This window comes from Lissotriton vulgaris, chromosome 1_1 (genome assembly GCF_964263255.1).
Source record: "Lissotriton vulgaris chromosome 1_1, aLisVul1.2, whole genome shotgun sequence".
Taxonomy (NCBI): Eukaryota; Metazoa; Chordata; class Amphibia; order Caudata; family Salamandridae; genus Lissotriton; species Lissotriton vulgaris.
The window spans coordinates 191,322,307-191,337,717 of record NC_141685.1 but is presented as its reverse complement, the minus strand read 5'-3'; positions in this window follow the sequence as shown (position 1 = coordinate 191,337,717).

Sequence of the window (15,411 nt, the reverse complement as noted above, 5' to 3'; positions counted from 1 at the left end):
TGTTTGTGAAGGGGAAGATTGGAGCAGAACCAGTAGTGTTTGGCAGTGTGTATGCCCCCCCCCGCTGCAATGGTCCCTGGCGGAGAAACTATTTGACTCATGGACCGAGATTCCTCACTCCCTGGCGGTGATTGGAGGTGACTGGAATGATGTAGTAGATGTGAGTCTGGATAGGCAGAGACTGCAGGGGGCTGCGGCTGCGGCCTCACCTACGCGGCTGAAAGCGATGATTTATGGGCTGGGATGGGTGGACGCATGGAGACATCTGCATGCCAGGGCACGGGAATATACATATGTGTCAGCAGTGCATGGTTCTTTCTCGTGATTGGATTGTGTGTTCGTACCAGGGGCCTTCCTTGACAGGGTGAAATGGGCTGCGATCCGGCCTCGAGGGCTGTCTGATCACTCCCCATTAGCAGTACAGATTGACCTGCGCAAGGCACGCCAACCGTTTCGGTGGTGGATGTCTTCGTGGCACCTGCAGCAACCGGCCTACACCCAGCACATGCGCAGTGCAATTGCCCACTATTGGCAGGATAACTTGGCAGGTGGGGTTGACGAGGTGACAGTATGGGAAGCCATGAAGCCCACCATAAGAAGCGTCAACATTGCATGGTGCGCTGCTGCCCGTCGTACTCGACAGGAGAGCATTGTTGCAGCTGCGTAGCGGGTGGAGGTGCTAGAGACGCGTTGCCGAGGAGGGGGTGATGACATGGCGCTGTGACTGCTTCTACAGGCACAGCAATCCTACGCCTCGGTGTTGATGGACGAGACTCGCCAAGCGTGGCTGGCTACGCGGAGCAGGGTGTACCAGTGGGGGGATAAGTCCTGCACCATGCTTCATAGGCTCTGTCAGCAAACGATGCAGCCGATCACCTTACCAGGTCTCACCGACGGGGAGAGGACTGTGATAACGGACCCTGCGGCTCTTGCGGCGAGCTTCGCACGCTACTATGCGGAGCAGTACGCCTCTCGGGAACACCTTCCACCCGAAGTGATTGATGGGTTCCTCGCGGATGTCCCCCCTCGTGCAGTCTCGGACGAGGTGCGGGAGGCCTTAGACCTCCCCCTTACAGCAGAGGAACTGGGTGATGCACTGGGTCAGCTTAATGTCGGCAAAGCGCCGGGACCGAACGGGTTCCCCAGCGAGTTCTACAAGAAGTTCCACTTGCAGCTTGGGCCGCACTATAGGCGGGCGTTGGAATTGGCGCAGGAACGCGGTAGCCTGCCCTCAGACTGGCGTCAGGCCAAAATTGTGGTCTTCCATAAACCGGGTAGGCCTCCCGACCGCCATGAGTCCTATCGCCCAATATCCTTGATCAACTTCGAGGCCAAGCTCCTGGCCAAGGCACTGGCGAACCGCCTGCTCCCGCATGTAGCAGACCTAGTCCACCTGGACCAGGCAGGCTTTATGCCACACCGGGCGACGAGACACAACATTCGGCGTGCACAGGCTGCGGTGGACGCTGTGGGGCGACCGGGGATCTGGCGGCATTGTTGCTCGCTGATATCGACAGGGCGTTTGATTCGGTCAGCTGGACCTATCTCTTTGCCCTTCTGCCGCTCCTCAACTTGGGGCCGGTGTTCATCTCCTATGTGAGGCTGCTCTACACGGACATCACTGCCTCGGTGCGCGTCTCTAGAGCGATCTCTGAGAAGTTTCCAATTACCAGGGGTACTCGTCAGGGATGCCCCCTTTCCCCCTACCTCTTCGCACTGGCCATGGAGCCATTGGCCGCACGAGTGCGCCTCGACGCACAGTATCGGGGCTTTGTGTGGGGGGCAGAACTTTCAGACCGCATTGCCTTGTATGCGGACGATGTCCTCTTCTTTATGACCGACCTTCACCGAACTGGCCCTCACTTACTGGACATGATGCAGGGGTTTGGCGAGGTTTTGGGGCTCTTTCTCAATCCACGTAAATCGACCCTGTGGGTGCTGGGTGATGAACCAGAGACATACCCATGGGCCGCGGCTCTACAGGTGGCAGATGGTGGTCTAAAATACCTAGGCGTCTTCCTGTCGGACTCTGCTACGATGGCGTGGGAACGTAACGTGCAGCCGGTATGGGACAAGGTCCAATTGGACATTAAGGCCTGGTCACGCATGCCCCTTAATATTTATGGCAGATCCGCCATCTTTAAGATGGTCGCCCTGCCACGGCTCCTCTACCAACTACAGAACCACCCGCACAGGATTGACCCGCAGTGGTTCCGTCGTGTGAATTTAGTACTTGGCCGATTTCTGTGGGCCGGGGGTGCCTCCAGAGTGGCACTGCGGACATGCTTTCTCTCCACATACTGTGGAGGTCTGGCTACCTCTGACCTTCTGTCCTATTACCAAGCCTCTCACCTCCTGGTGCTCAATGAGTGGTGGTACGGAGACCACAGTGACCCGGCATATGCATTAGAGCACTTTCTGATGGGAGATGCCACGCTACATACGCTACTATACTCGGCCAGGCGGCGGGGGTGCTGCCACGGGTCACCCAGGTGGTCTTCGCGATATGGAGACAAGCGCTGCGCCGCATGGGTTGGTGGAGCAGGCTGACAGCCGAGACTCCGCTGTGGAATAACGGACTGCTTCCAGCACTGGCCTCCCTGTCAGGCTTTGGAGGTTGGAATGCTATCGGGATCTCTTCACTCAGCCATGTCCTCACGGGGACTACACTCAAATCCTTTCAGGACCTCAGCTCCAAATTTCATATGCCCAAGACCCAATTTTTCAGATACCTCCAGTTCCGCCATGCACTCGGCCCAAGCCTGGTAGAGATGGACCGGCTTCCCGAATTCAGCCCAATTGAGGCCAAACTTTTCATGGGGGACCTGGGTGATAAGAAGGTTTCCCAAATATATCAAACGCTGGTTACGCACTGCTCTTCTTCTCTCCTGTCATTGAAGGCCTCCTGGGAGACTGATGTAGGCCCCTTGGATGAGGATGACTGGCGGGAGGCCCTCGAGTCCCCCTGTGGGGCTGCCATAGCTGTACGCCTCAGATTTATACAGTTTAAATACCTTCATAGGGCATACTACACTAGAGAAAGGTTGTGGAGGGCGGATCTCATTGCCGCCCCAGAGTGCTTGCGATGTGGAGCCAAAAGAGGAACACTACTACATACAGTGTGGTCTTGTGGGGGTCTGACTCGATTTTGGAATGGGATGTGGAACCGTCTGTCAGAGGTGCTGGGGTGGGACCTCCCTCGTATGCCTAGGCTGGGCCTCCTCCATGTCCTGGAGAATGTGGGAGGCAACATCTACAAACGACATCTCCTGTTACTGGGGTTGGTTGTAGCTAAGCGTGATCTGGGGAGAGCTTGGAAGAGTGACCGTGCCCCCCCACTCAGCGCCTGGAAGGCGGGACTAGACTTTCTTATGGGGCTGGAATTACCTGTGTTTGAGGCCAGGGGGTGCCCACGGAAACATTATAAGATCTGGAAGCGGCGGGCGGACTACAGGGGGCTGACTCTGGATCCCCCAGCTGACATAGACGATGTGTTACCTCCGGATGGGGACCTTGAGACCTAGGTCGATGTCTGACGCCTACATGGCCTTACTCATGTATTTGGTATACTGTGAACATGTGCACTGGGTTAGGGTGGGATAAGGGGTGGGTAGCCGGGGAAGGGAGTTGGGGTATGTTTATGGGGGTTGGTGGGGCAGGGGGTGGGGAGGGAGGTGCTTCAAAGTTTGAGCTTCTGGTCATACTACTATGTATCTATTACTGACAGTGTCCTCCTGATTGTGGAGAACTGTATATATGCTTGCCTAAACTTTCAATAAACACGGTTGTGAAAAAAAAAGGAGACTCAGACAGAGTACGCACTTTCAAAAATAGTGTACTGTCTATTAGGAAACTCAAAGTGTGACTTTTTGCACTACACAACGTACATACCTTATATTTATTTATCAATGGTGTTCTAATATCACTTCCTGTTTTTCCGTCAATAATTACAGGCCGGGTTTCAGTCTGTGCAATGGGAAAAAAAGGATGGAGTCAGGCTTCACATTAGTGGGCCGCAATTCAGCATCCGCCAGGCAGGCAGTGGACAGGGTGTCTTCTGGTCACCAACATTGATGGACGAAGCGTCAGCTGGAATGGAGGAGTGCCGCTAATAAGAGGAATTGTTTGATGCGTGCAACTTACTTACCAAATTCAACAGGACAACTACAACAACATACAGATACAGTATCCATTGTTTTCTTCTATGAGTGTGACTGCATTTATTGGATCTCTCTCTGCTTCTAAATTGATCCCTACAGCCATTCTATAGGTTTTACTTCGGCTATTTTTTAAACCTAATTTAATGTAAGAAGTGTTTCTCTGAGTGCAGAGATAGGCAAGTGAAAACGCTGCAGCCCTGTACTGTCGCATTCTGTCATTCACTGTTGTCGAAAGTACTACTTACTTTTCAGTAACAATGCATGCAGTAGTGCATGCACTTCCTTTATGTCACTTAAAAGATTTATGGTTAGCTTTGTACCCAAAGATTTCTTTATCTTCAATTATTGTTTGTCCATGCTGTGCTTTTTTTTTCTTCTCTCAACAAAACCTACCAAAAAAGAAACCCCCATTCCCATCCATTTTACAAACCCTAACCCTCTTCCCCCGGGCTGTGTGGTTTTGATTGATGTGTGACTAAATGACATCAATAATTCCACACACTTGCTGGGGAGGATAAGGTCATAGCAACAGGCTGGTGAAGGAATCCGAGGATATATTCTAGACTTACTCAGCTTCAGTACTATTTCTTGTAGTAGTAGCCAATGTCAAAGAAATTCAACGCAAGTACTAGTTATACTTTCAATACTTTACCATTTGTTAGGCTACATTGTGGCACTGTTCTAGTGTACTGTCACCTGCTATATTCTCTATCGTACCGTTGTAATCCTACAGTAAGGACAAACCAGGTTTCATTTTCTTTTTTTCCATAGGCATGCAACTGCCACTGTGTCACACCACTAGTACCACCGCAATGAAGACATTTCATCCGCCCAGGATTGCCAACCTTAATCGCCATTTCCCGTGGAGCCAGCCCTGGGCCTAGCCCTACTTTCAAACACAAATTACAGGTGAGATAAGCGTTTGGTGGGAGGTAGTATAATGGAGTATTAGGAGAGACGAGAGATTGACGGTAGTACTACTAAAGTCCTAGGACTCTTGAATTCACTTACTCTGTGAGAGGCACTTAGTGTTGAAAACATTTAGCCATTTACACTTAAAGGAAGAAAATGACACAGACTTAAGTTTCAGGAACACAAACTTTCTGTTAAACCCCCACCCACCAGACTCAAAAGCAGTAAAAAACAGGTATGCTCAGATAAAGTTTCAAAAAGTATATTTTTGTAGCCCTAACAAAATAATCTCCCGCAAGACCCTCCCTAACCCCAACGATTGTCCTTCAAAAGTCCCAAAAACAGCCCAACTCCCAATTCCCACCCCCCAAAAGTCTCTAAAAAAGGGGCAAGGGACACTACGGCAGGGTGCTGTTCACTTTTGCAGCCAGGGCATCATACTCCTTGCGGATGGTGGCATGGTCGGAGCAGAGGCCCTCCACCAAGGTCTTATACGTTAGGACCTCCTGCTCCAGGTAGGACACTCTGAGGTATAAGCGGTGCTGGCGTGCCTTGTGACTCCTGTGGGGGGCAGCTGCTGTCTTTGCTGCTCGGCGGTGGCAGTTGGCTTTGGTAGCCCGGCTCCGTACCGCTGGAGCACTGCGCTGGCTGGCAGCCCGTGGGGGCACGGAGGAGGATGCAGCTGTCCCAGTGGATGTTGTACCGGTAGACTGCGTGTCCTCCTCCTCCAGGGCCACCAGCTGCCCATATTCGGCGACAGTGGCATCCAGCCTCCGTTGCCGGGCCATTTGAGCCAGCTCCCTCCTTGATGGTCTGTTTGATTTGGAAGGAGCAACTATATGAAGAAAGAAAGACATAGTCTGTAACCAATGCTCCTTAAGATTAACACAAAATGATTGAGCAGAAAGTTGTGTCACAGTACAAGTAGCACATTGAAAGCACAGTACATAACTATTGAGGACAGTGTCTATCTAACCTCCCACTTTTTCATCCTTGCTCTAACATTAGTGGGAGTTTAAGGAACAAATTCTAGGAGCACTATGGACTTCCATTACAGTCGACTATGACAGTACACCAGTCTTATTCTTCTTCTTCTCTCTTGTTTTGGAAAATTGGTACGTTATCTAATGCAAGCCGGCATAATGCCAGCGCAGTGAACTTGCACCCAAGAAAAACAGACGCACAGCATGATGAGTGAGACAGACTTGCGTTACTGTACCGGTCCAGTACATGCAGGTGGTGAAGCTCTTACTTTTCTATTACGGGTGGCACTGAGAATACTCTGTTAAAAGGGCTACTGCTTAATTAATTTAGCTTTCACCCTACAGTGCAAATGAGTACTAGAAAAGGAAAATGAAGAAGCTAAATAATCTGATTATCTATCACTTCACATGGGATGTATTTGATTACATATGGGATGACTTTGGGTGCTTTGCTTATTATTGAGTGAACAGTGATACACCCACATATGAATGACATACTACTACTAAACTAAAGTTATTAAGAGTGGTAGGGAGTGTCCACCGTAATAACCGGATATATGCTGTGCTTGCAGTTGCAATACAAACTACTGCTGCTATTCATGGTAGTATTTGGACAAAATTACAACTTCTTTTCCTTGCCTTTCCTACACTGGAACGGACATGCGGGTGCGTTGTTACATGCTCTTCAAAGTAACACTTAGTTCATCCAGTGACCGTCTACTCTCTCTAGATACACATATGCTATCTAAGAGTCAGATAGTACCATGATCCAGGCATCCATCCATTCAAAGTATATGCACACATACAGTTTCTGTTTCACCCACCCAGGCTGTTCTCCTTCCACCCATCCTTGCTTCATCATTCACCCAGCCATGCACCATACCATATTCTTTCCTTCCCAGCCACCTCGGGGACCAAGCAAACACATATCATTCTTCTTTGCCAGTCATCATTAAATTTCTCGTCCTTCCACACTTACTTACACCCTTCTTTCGCTTTTTGTTCATCCCATCCATCAAGTTCATCTCAGATCTGATTGGGATTCTTCTCGCCAAAAACTTCACAGCTAAGTCGAAGTACATTTAGAGGAGGCTACTACCTGGTTGATTTATAATACACCCGTGCAGAAAGCACACTCTGCAGTCTTCAATCTCAATAAGTAAGGAATATATAGCTTACCTCTGCCCGCCACCACCGTGTGAACCCTCACAGGCACACTGGTTTCGTCCGGCACTTGCACCGCATACTCCCCAGAACTGTTCCCCTCATCCACCACCTCCGCACTGGCCCTGCCACCAGATGTTCCACCTACAAAGTACATTTAAGAATGTTAGAATACACCACTCACTACTATATAATAATTGGTCTAGGAATAAAGAAATGTGAAAAAAACAGAGAAGGCTGTTGTCTTGCTGCACTTTTTGGCACAACTGATGAATGCTTGCTTTTTATTTTTTAACACGCACCACTTTTTCTCCTAACAGACAGAAGCTTGACTTCTAAGAACACGAGCAAGATCAAGTTCAAACCAGGTGAGAGCTCGGCTCGACCACAAGAAATGTGTCCAATTAATCGTCAGCACTAAGCACTTTTCCATTTTCAGTTAAACGTTTACTTTTATGACAAACTTGATTTTAATAAATGTGTTTACTTTTAATAAAGCTTTTAAACTTAAATAGACTCTGTGGTTTTTGGTCCTCCAGACTAGAGTGGCTGAGCTAAAGGTTTTGGAATTTTTGCAAGCATGAGTCCGTGCCTGTGACACTTCTTGACTCTGACTCCGTACTCTTGTCCTGCGTTTGATAATCTAATCATCATTGGGGATCAATCATCGGTGACTTTGGGAGCTAAATGACTCTGCCACACTATCTAGTCAGTAAGGAGATTGGGGGTTCAACTACAAAGTCTGTTATCACTGAGGTATGTGGAAAGTCTAACAGCGCCTATTATAATTGATAAGCTAAGCAATGCATTATTTAGTGTCCATAGTTCTGTTTGTGCAGATTTGTCCCTGCAACAGTAGTAGAATGGATTGTCCTCCTATCCAAACCAAAAGTAAAGTAGTATCTTATTCTTTCTTGGGGGTCATTCACCTTTTTATTGTTGGCAATTGTCAAAGCATAAACATTTAGAAAACTTGAAAAGACATTATGGACAATCCCAGAGGACTGCACTCAGTGCATAGAGCTATTGCTGACTAGAATGGGAGTCCAATGGAATTGCCAAATGTGCAATCTTAGTTACCTACACAGACAGACTAATAAGAATAATCTAGTAATACCACAGGGAGTCATAGTCGAGGCAGGATAAGAATTTAGATCCAGTCTACAAGAAGATCAAAGACGATTTAGAAAAAATCGAATGAGGAACGCTAGGAAAAAATAGGTACTCTATATTAAAATTAAAACTTACTGGGGCCAGCAAAGGAGCCCTCGCCTGCCCGATCCTGGCCTGCATCCTGTTGAACAGCACCCTCCTCCTCCTGTGTCCTCTTGCCCCTGGGGGGAGCTGATGTACAACATGAAAAAAAGAAAGACAAGAAAACATGGATGATATTTGTCAACCAAATCAAACATTTCAAAAGAACAATAACAAAATATTTTGGCGAAATAGCAAATAGACAACTATTCCACGGGATATATTGACCGATCTCATGTGGTCTACTACGTTATTAGTATTGCTTGATTTGTGGACCGTCGACTTGGAAAGTTCTTATGTAACTCACTAAACAAAGTACTAAAAAGGTTTGCCTAGGACTGGCAAGCAGCGGTCCGCAGCACGCGAAGTGACAGACAAAGTCCATCTTGATTGCAGATAAGCGACAACACTAATGTTTCCTACTACATAAAATACTCAAAATATCAACCCACCACCACTATTTCTTCTTATCGCCATGTGTACCAAGGAAGGACTGGACTTGAGTCTGTAGGGGCTGATTTAGAAGCCCCTTGCGGCTCTTTTGCTCCTTTTTTGCATGACTTTTGTGACCCAGCGGCAGAACAAAAGAGGCGCCATGGTGCGGCGTATATTAACAACGTGACGCATATGGGAGATGCATCACGTTGTAAAGTCCTGCGCCATCAGGGGGTGTTTCGGCACAAGGGAGGGCGTTCCTGCGCAGGAACGCATCCTAAAAGTGGCTGAGGGAAATCTACAAGATTTCAATCAGTCACTTTGAGGACAATGATGCGTGACTCAAACCCTGCGCCTGCTTGAAGCAGACGTACGGCTTGACGCAGCATTGGGGAGATAGGGCACCCCAGAGCATTGATGGAGCTGCGCCATTGTTGCGACGCAACTCCAGCAATGCGCCGCCTTTACGGCACAGATGCGTAACGCTTTGGTGACGTTTTGGGACCATGGTGCGCCGCATTGTAAATACGGCGCACCATGGGTGGTGGTGGCGTGGCGCACAATTACTGGCGCATCCCTGCTACTTTGCAGGGATGCGCCGGTAATTAAAAATCTGACCCTTAGTGTCTAGCATTACGCAGTTCTTTAAACTACACTCATACATAATTTCACAGGCCAATGAAATGAACACAAAATCGAAAACAAATAAGCATAGTAGCAACACTACTGAGAACGAGAGCAGTGCACCTGAAATGCACAGAAGATTTTAAAATATAATTTACCTACAATGTAATCAGCAGCATTATTGCTCTTGGTAAAAAACAAAAATTTGCAATATAATAACACACAGCAGGAGAAAACAGAGTAGTAAAGAAATAGCTACTACTACTCACCAAGCCCGGGGATCTCAAGGCCGAGCAGGTCGAGCAGATCGAGTTCCCGGTCCAGGACATCCGTCCAGCGGTGGGTGGCCTGGTTGTAGGTGCGCCGGACCCGAGAGCGGTGGTACATGGCCCGGCACACCTTCTCCCACCGCTTCCAGCGCTCCCGGATCCCGTACCCGCTACCGATCTTGCCGCCTGCCATGATGGTCCTGGGGAGGCGGCACTGAACATAAAAAATTAGTGCGGCCACCTCCTCCGGGCTGAAGATCTCCCGGGGTGCGACCTGCTCCCCCCTCAAACGCCAGCACCGGAGCCGGCCACGGGGTGCGGGACCCTTTTCCTTCTCGGGATGCTTCCCGGCTCCCTTTACCATGGTCTGGGCAGGAAGGAAGCTAAATAATAAAGAAAATAGAATAGGGAAGAGAAGAAAAGAAAAGAGTTTAAAAAAGTAGTTTAAAATTAACCAAAAGTAGCAGAAAACACAAAAATATAGAGCTAGAAAAATTGAGGGATAGATAATAAGTAAAATAGATTAAAAAAACTTCAAACAAGCAAAGGATGGCAGAGATTCAGAGAGGATACAAAAAGCATGCCCAGAACCATAGCAATGAATGAGAAACAAGATGGCTGCGCCCGTTCACGACCGCGTGGATAAGTTCGCGCAAGATTTTCCTCGCGAACACACGCGAAATCGTACTAGCGAGCCGCACACTTTGCGAGATTACACATCGCGCCCGGAAACGGAAATACGTCATGCAAACAAGATGGCCGCGCCCGTGAATGACCGCAAGGGTAACTTCGCGCCGTTGCACTACAAGCGGCTCGCTAAAATGCACAAAACTTTGAGAACTAACACGCCGCAAAAAACAAAATCGCATATTCGCACGAATTCGCGGCTTCCGAATTCGATCTCGCGCACGTTCGCGCCCCACGAATCCCGCGAAATTGCAGAAAAACGAGTTTTGCAAAACTGAAAGCAATCAGCAGGTGCAAAAGTTCAAACTCATCATTAGTAACCATTCCCTGTAGTGCTTCCTGACTGGGGCCCCTCCAGAGTTCAGTTGCTAGTTGCAACAATTGTATGACCCTGCTCTGACCCTCACAGCAGGCTCATAGAATAGCTAGAAGTAGGCCACAAAGGTCCTGGAAAAAAAATTGCACTGCAACAGAAAGCAAATTACAGATAAGGAAGCAGGAGCCAGACTGGAATTTTAAAACAGTGACACATTAATAAACCAACCCCAAATTAATTCATGTCAGTTGAAGCAGGGCAGGTGTGCTTGCTTTTCCCCCCCATAATCTACAGTGATGATGAACAAGAGGGTGGCAATGATGTACCAGAGGGTGGCATGGGTGAAACAGAGGGTGGCAGTGGTGAAACAGAGGGTGCTGGGAACCTGTGATGATGAACCAGACGTAGAAACAACAATGTCGCGACCGTTGCGAGCCGACAAGTAAGTTCGCAATTGCGAACTGGTACAAAACCCTCGTGAACTGGCAGAAACCCTTGCGAACACAAAAAAAAAATCCGCAAATTCGCGAGAATTCGCAGATTTTGCTGATTGCGAGTTCGCAAATACGCAAATTCGTGAACGCCAGATTCGCAAAATTCGCCCATGCTTATAAATCAGGATGAAATAAAATACATCATATTTGAACCATGGACAAAGATGGTGCATTATGGAAGATGTAGTCCTTGTATCCAGACTGGGTTCACAAAGATGGGTGAGTTAAGGAGAAGCGGCACACGATAAAGAAATATCAGTGTGGTCAATGAAATGTTTAACAAATGGTAACAACATTAAGTACAAGCTACAAGAGCACAAACACAATGCTAAAGCAGAAGCTACTTCAACAATACAGACAACAACGTAGGGCTGTTTCTTAGTGTTGATCATATGATTACAATAATAAAAAAAATCAAAAGAATCTCCAAAATGTGTAGAAGGTACAATTGGCTGTTCCTGATTTAACTTGGCATGCCTCCACTCTCCCAGGATTCCTGTAAAACCTTCAATGTGCAGTATTCCATACACTGCCTCCTCCCAGGGAAAGAGGTTAAGGGGCCTGGGAGAACCACCAATTGTCTGCTTTGGATGCCAGGATGCGCACTCTGCCCCACTGATCATTCAACTGTTTCCTAATTTCCTCCTGTCAATCAGTTCAAACTTTTTTTTAAGAGATGCTCTAGTCATTTCCTGAAACTCAGACTGCAACTCAAAAGTCTAGAAACAGTTGGATAAATACGATCTCCAAGCACCAGCACGGGTTGAGTGGTTTATTTCCTGCCAACACATTTCGCAAGAGAGCCTGAGTCAGATAAAGATAGACCTAACATACATTTAATAAACACCGCCTGCGTTGCTAGGACTTAGCTTTGTAGACCTAACGCCAGATGAACTCCAGCTTGACCAATATCATTTGGAATCATAAAAAATGATTTACATGCTTTAATCTGAAGTTAGTCCAGTAATTTGGCGTCCTTCTCTTTAACTATAACTGAACCATAAGCTAAGGATGGAATCAGTTTAGAACTCATCATTTTCACCAGATGATCATATGATTGGCATCTAAGTTTGTCCCTTAGAAATTTAAAAGCAAAGATAGAGGACACTCTTAAAACATTAAAAAGACGTTTAAAAGAGACCTTATCATTGTAAGAGCTCTCATATCCTTTAGCTCCTAACCACATCCATTGTCTTCCCTCTAGCATACCATGCTCTTGTCTTGGGTAAGGACAACTCTATCAATATTCGCTCAGCTTTCTTAGGGTTTAGTTCAAGGCAATTCATACCTGTATATTCTTAAAAAGAATCAATTAGTCGCTGTAGACCTATAGTGGTCTGACTATGTAGAATCGTTACATCCATGTATTGTAAATATTTTAAATGACAATTTGCAAATTTAGGTGGATGGGCATAGATCATATCCAACTGCTGATACAAATCTGCCATAAAGAGATTAAATAAACATAGAGCAAGTATACATCCTTGTTTTCATCCCATTAAAAGTTCTCTTTCACCAAGTCAGAATGAGACCATCCCCTAATTTGACCAGAACCCAGGTGTTTGTGAATAGTAGAATAACTCAATCAATCAATAAAAGACATTTATATCGCGCACTACTCACCCGGAGGGTCTCAAGGCGCTAGGGGAGGGGGGGGTCCGCTACTGCTCGAACAGCCAGGTCTTGAGCTGCTTCCTGAAGGCGAGGTGGTCTTGGGTCAGGCGGAGGTGGGTCGGGAGGGAGTTCCAGGTCTTGGCGGCCAGGTGGGAGAAGGACCTTCATCCTGTTGTGGCTCTTCGGATGCGGGGGATGGCGGCGAGGGCGTGGCTGGTCGATCGGAGATGGCGTGTGGGAGCGTAGAAGTTGAGGCGGCTGTTGAGGTAACTCGGGCCTTGGTTGTGTAGGGCTTTGTGTGCGTGGGTAAGGAGCCGGAAGGTGATTCTCTTGTTGACCGGGAGCCAGTGCAGGTCTCTCAGGTGTCCGGAGATGTGGCTGTGTCTGGGGATGTCGATGAAGAGTCTTGCTGAGGTGTTCTGGATTCGCTGGAGTCTCGAGTCTTCTGGAGCTTGGCGGTTGTTCCGGTGAAGAGGGCGTTGCCGTAGTCCAGACGGCTGGTGACGAGGGCCTGGGTGACTGTCTTCCTGGTCTCGGTGGGGATCCACCGGAAGATCTTACGTAGCATGCGCAGGATGTTGAAATAAGACGAGGAGACGGCGTTGACTTGTCTGGTCATGGCGAGGGAGGAGTCCAGGATGAAGCCCAGGTTGCGCGCGTGGTCTGTCGGTTTGGGTGCGGTGCCCAGGTCGGGGGGCCACCAGGAGTCATCCCAGGCGGAGGGTGAGGAGCTCAGGATGAGGACTTCCGTCTTGTCTGAGTTCAGTTTCAGGCGGCTGGTCATCATCCACTCAGCTACGTCTTTCATCCCTTCGTGTAGGTTGGCTCTGGAGGTGGCGGGGTCGTTGGTAAGGGAGAGGATTAGCTGTGTGTCGTCGGCGTAGGAGATGATGTTGAGGTTGTTCTGGCGTGCGATGGCCGCAAGGGGGCTCATGTAGACATTGAAGAGGGTGGGGCTGAGCGAGGAGCCCTGAGGAACGCCGCAGATGACTTCGGTGGACTCTGACTTGAACGGGGGTAGGCGGACTCTCTGTGTCCTTCCAGCGAGGAAGGAGATGATCCACTCCAGTGCCTTCTCCTGGATTCCGACGTTGCTGAGGCGCTGCACTAGGGTGTGGTGGCAGACAGTGTTGAATGCTGCGGAGAGGTCTAGGAGGATGAGGGCCGCTGTTTCTCCGTTGTCGAGCAGGGCTCGGATGTCGCCGGTGGCAGCGATGAGGGCGGTCTCGGTGCTGTGGTTGGCCCTGAAGCCCGACTGTGAGGGGTCAAGGGATTAATTTGTCTCGAGGAAGGCGGCCAGTTGCTTGTTGACGGTCTTCTCAATGACTTTGGCTGGAAACGGGAGGAGCGAGATGGGGCGGTAGTTTTTGAGTTCGGTGGGGTCCGCTGTTGGTTTCTTTAGTAGAGCGCTGAGTTCGGCATGCTTCCAGCTCTCAGGGAAGGTGGCGGTGTCGAAGGAGGTGTTGATGATGTCCCGCAGGTGGGGTGCGATGACAGCGTCGGCCATGTTGAAGACGTGGTGAGGGCAGGGGTCGGTTGGAGATCCGGAGTGGATGGAGTTCATCGTGCGGATGGTGTCTTCGGTGCTGATCGGGGTCCAGGCGCTGAGGGTGGTGGTGGGGGGCGTTGGTGCGGTCATGGGGAGCGTTGTGTGTGGGCTGAAGCTGTTGTGTATGTCAGCGATCTTGTTGTGGAAGTAGGAGGCGAGGGAGTTGCAGAGGTCTTGCGATGGGGTGATGTCGTTGTTTTCGGCGTTGGGGTTGGAGAGCTCTTTCACGATGTTGAAGAGTTCCTTGCTGTTGTGTGCGTTGTTGTCCAGCCGCTCCTTGAATGCTGTTTTCTTGGTGGCGTGGATCAGTTGATGGTGCTTTTGGATGGCGAGCTTGAGGGTGGTCATGTTGTCCGCTGTTGGGTCTCTTCTCCAGGCTCTCTCTAGGGCTCGGCAGTTCTTCTTGGAGCTCTTGAGTTCGTCGGTGAACCATGGGGCCTTCTTGCTGCCGGGTCTGCTGGGCGGGGTCCTCAGTGGGGCGAGGTCATCTGCGCAGTTGCTGATCCATTTAGTGAGGTTGTTGGCGGCCTGGCTGGGGTTCGCTGAGCTGGTGGGAGGGTGCTGGCTCAGGGATGTGGCGAGTTGGTCAGCCGTGATCTTGTTCCAGCTTCTTCGTGCAACCTGTTGCTGGTGGTGGTGGATCGTGGTCCTTCTGAAGCTGAAGTGGACGCAGCTGTGGTCCGTCCAGTGGAGTCCGGTGGCGTGGCTGAAGATGATGTCCTTGCTGGATGAGAAGACGGGGTCGAGTGTGTGTCCGGCATATTGGGTGGGGGTGGTCACCAGCTGCTTGAGTCCGAGGTTGGCGAGGTTGTCGAGCAGGGTGGTGGTGTTGCGGTCGTTGTTGTTCTCCAGGTGGAAGTTGAGGTCCCCGAGGAGTATGTAGTCAGCGGAGGGGAGGGCGTGCGGGCTGATGAAGTCGGCAATGTCTTCGCTGACTTGTGTGCGTGGTC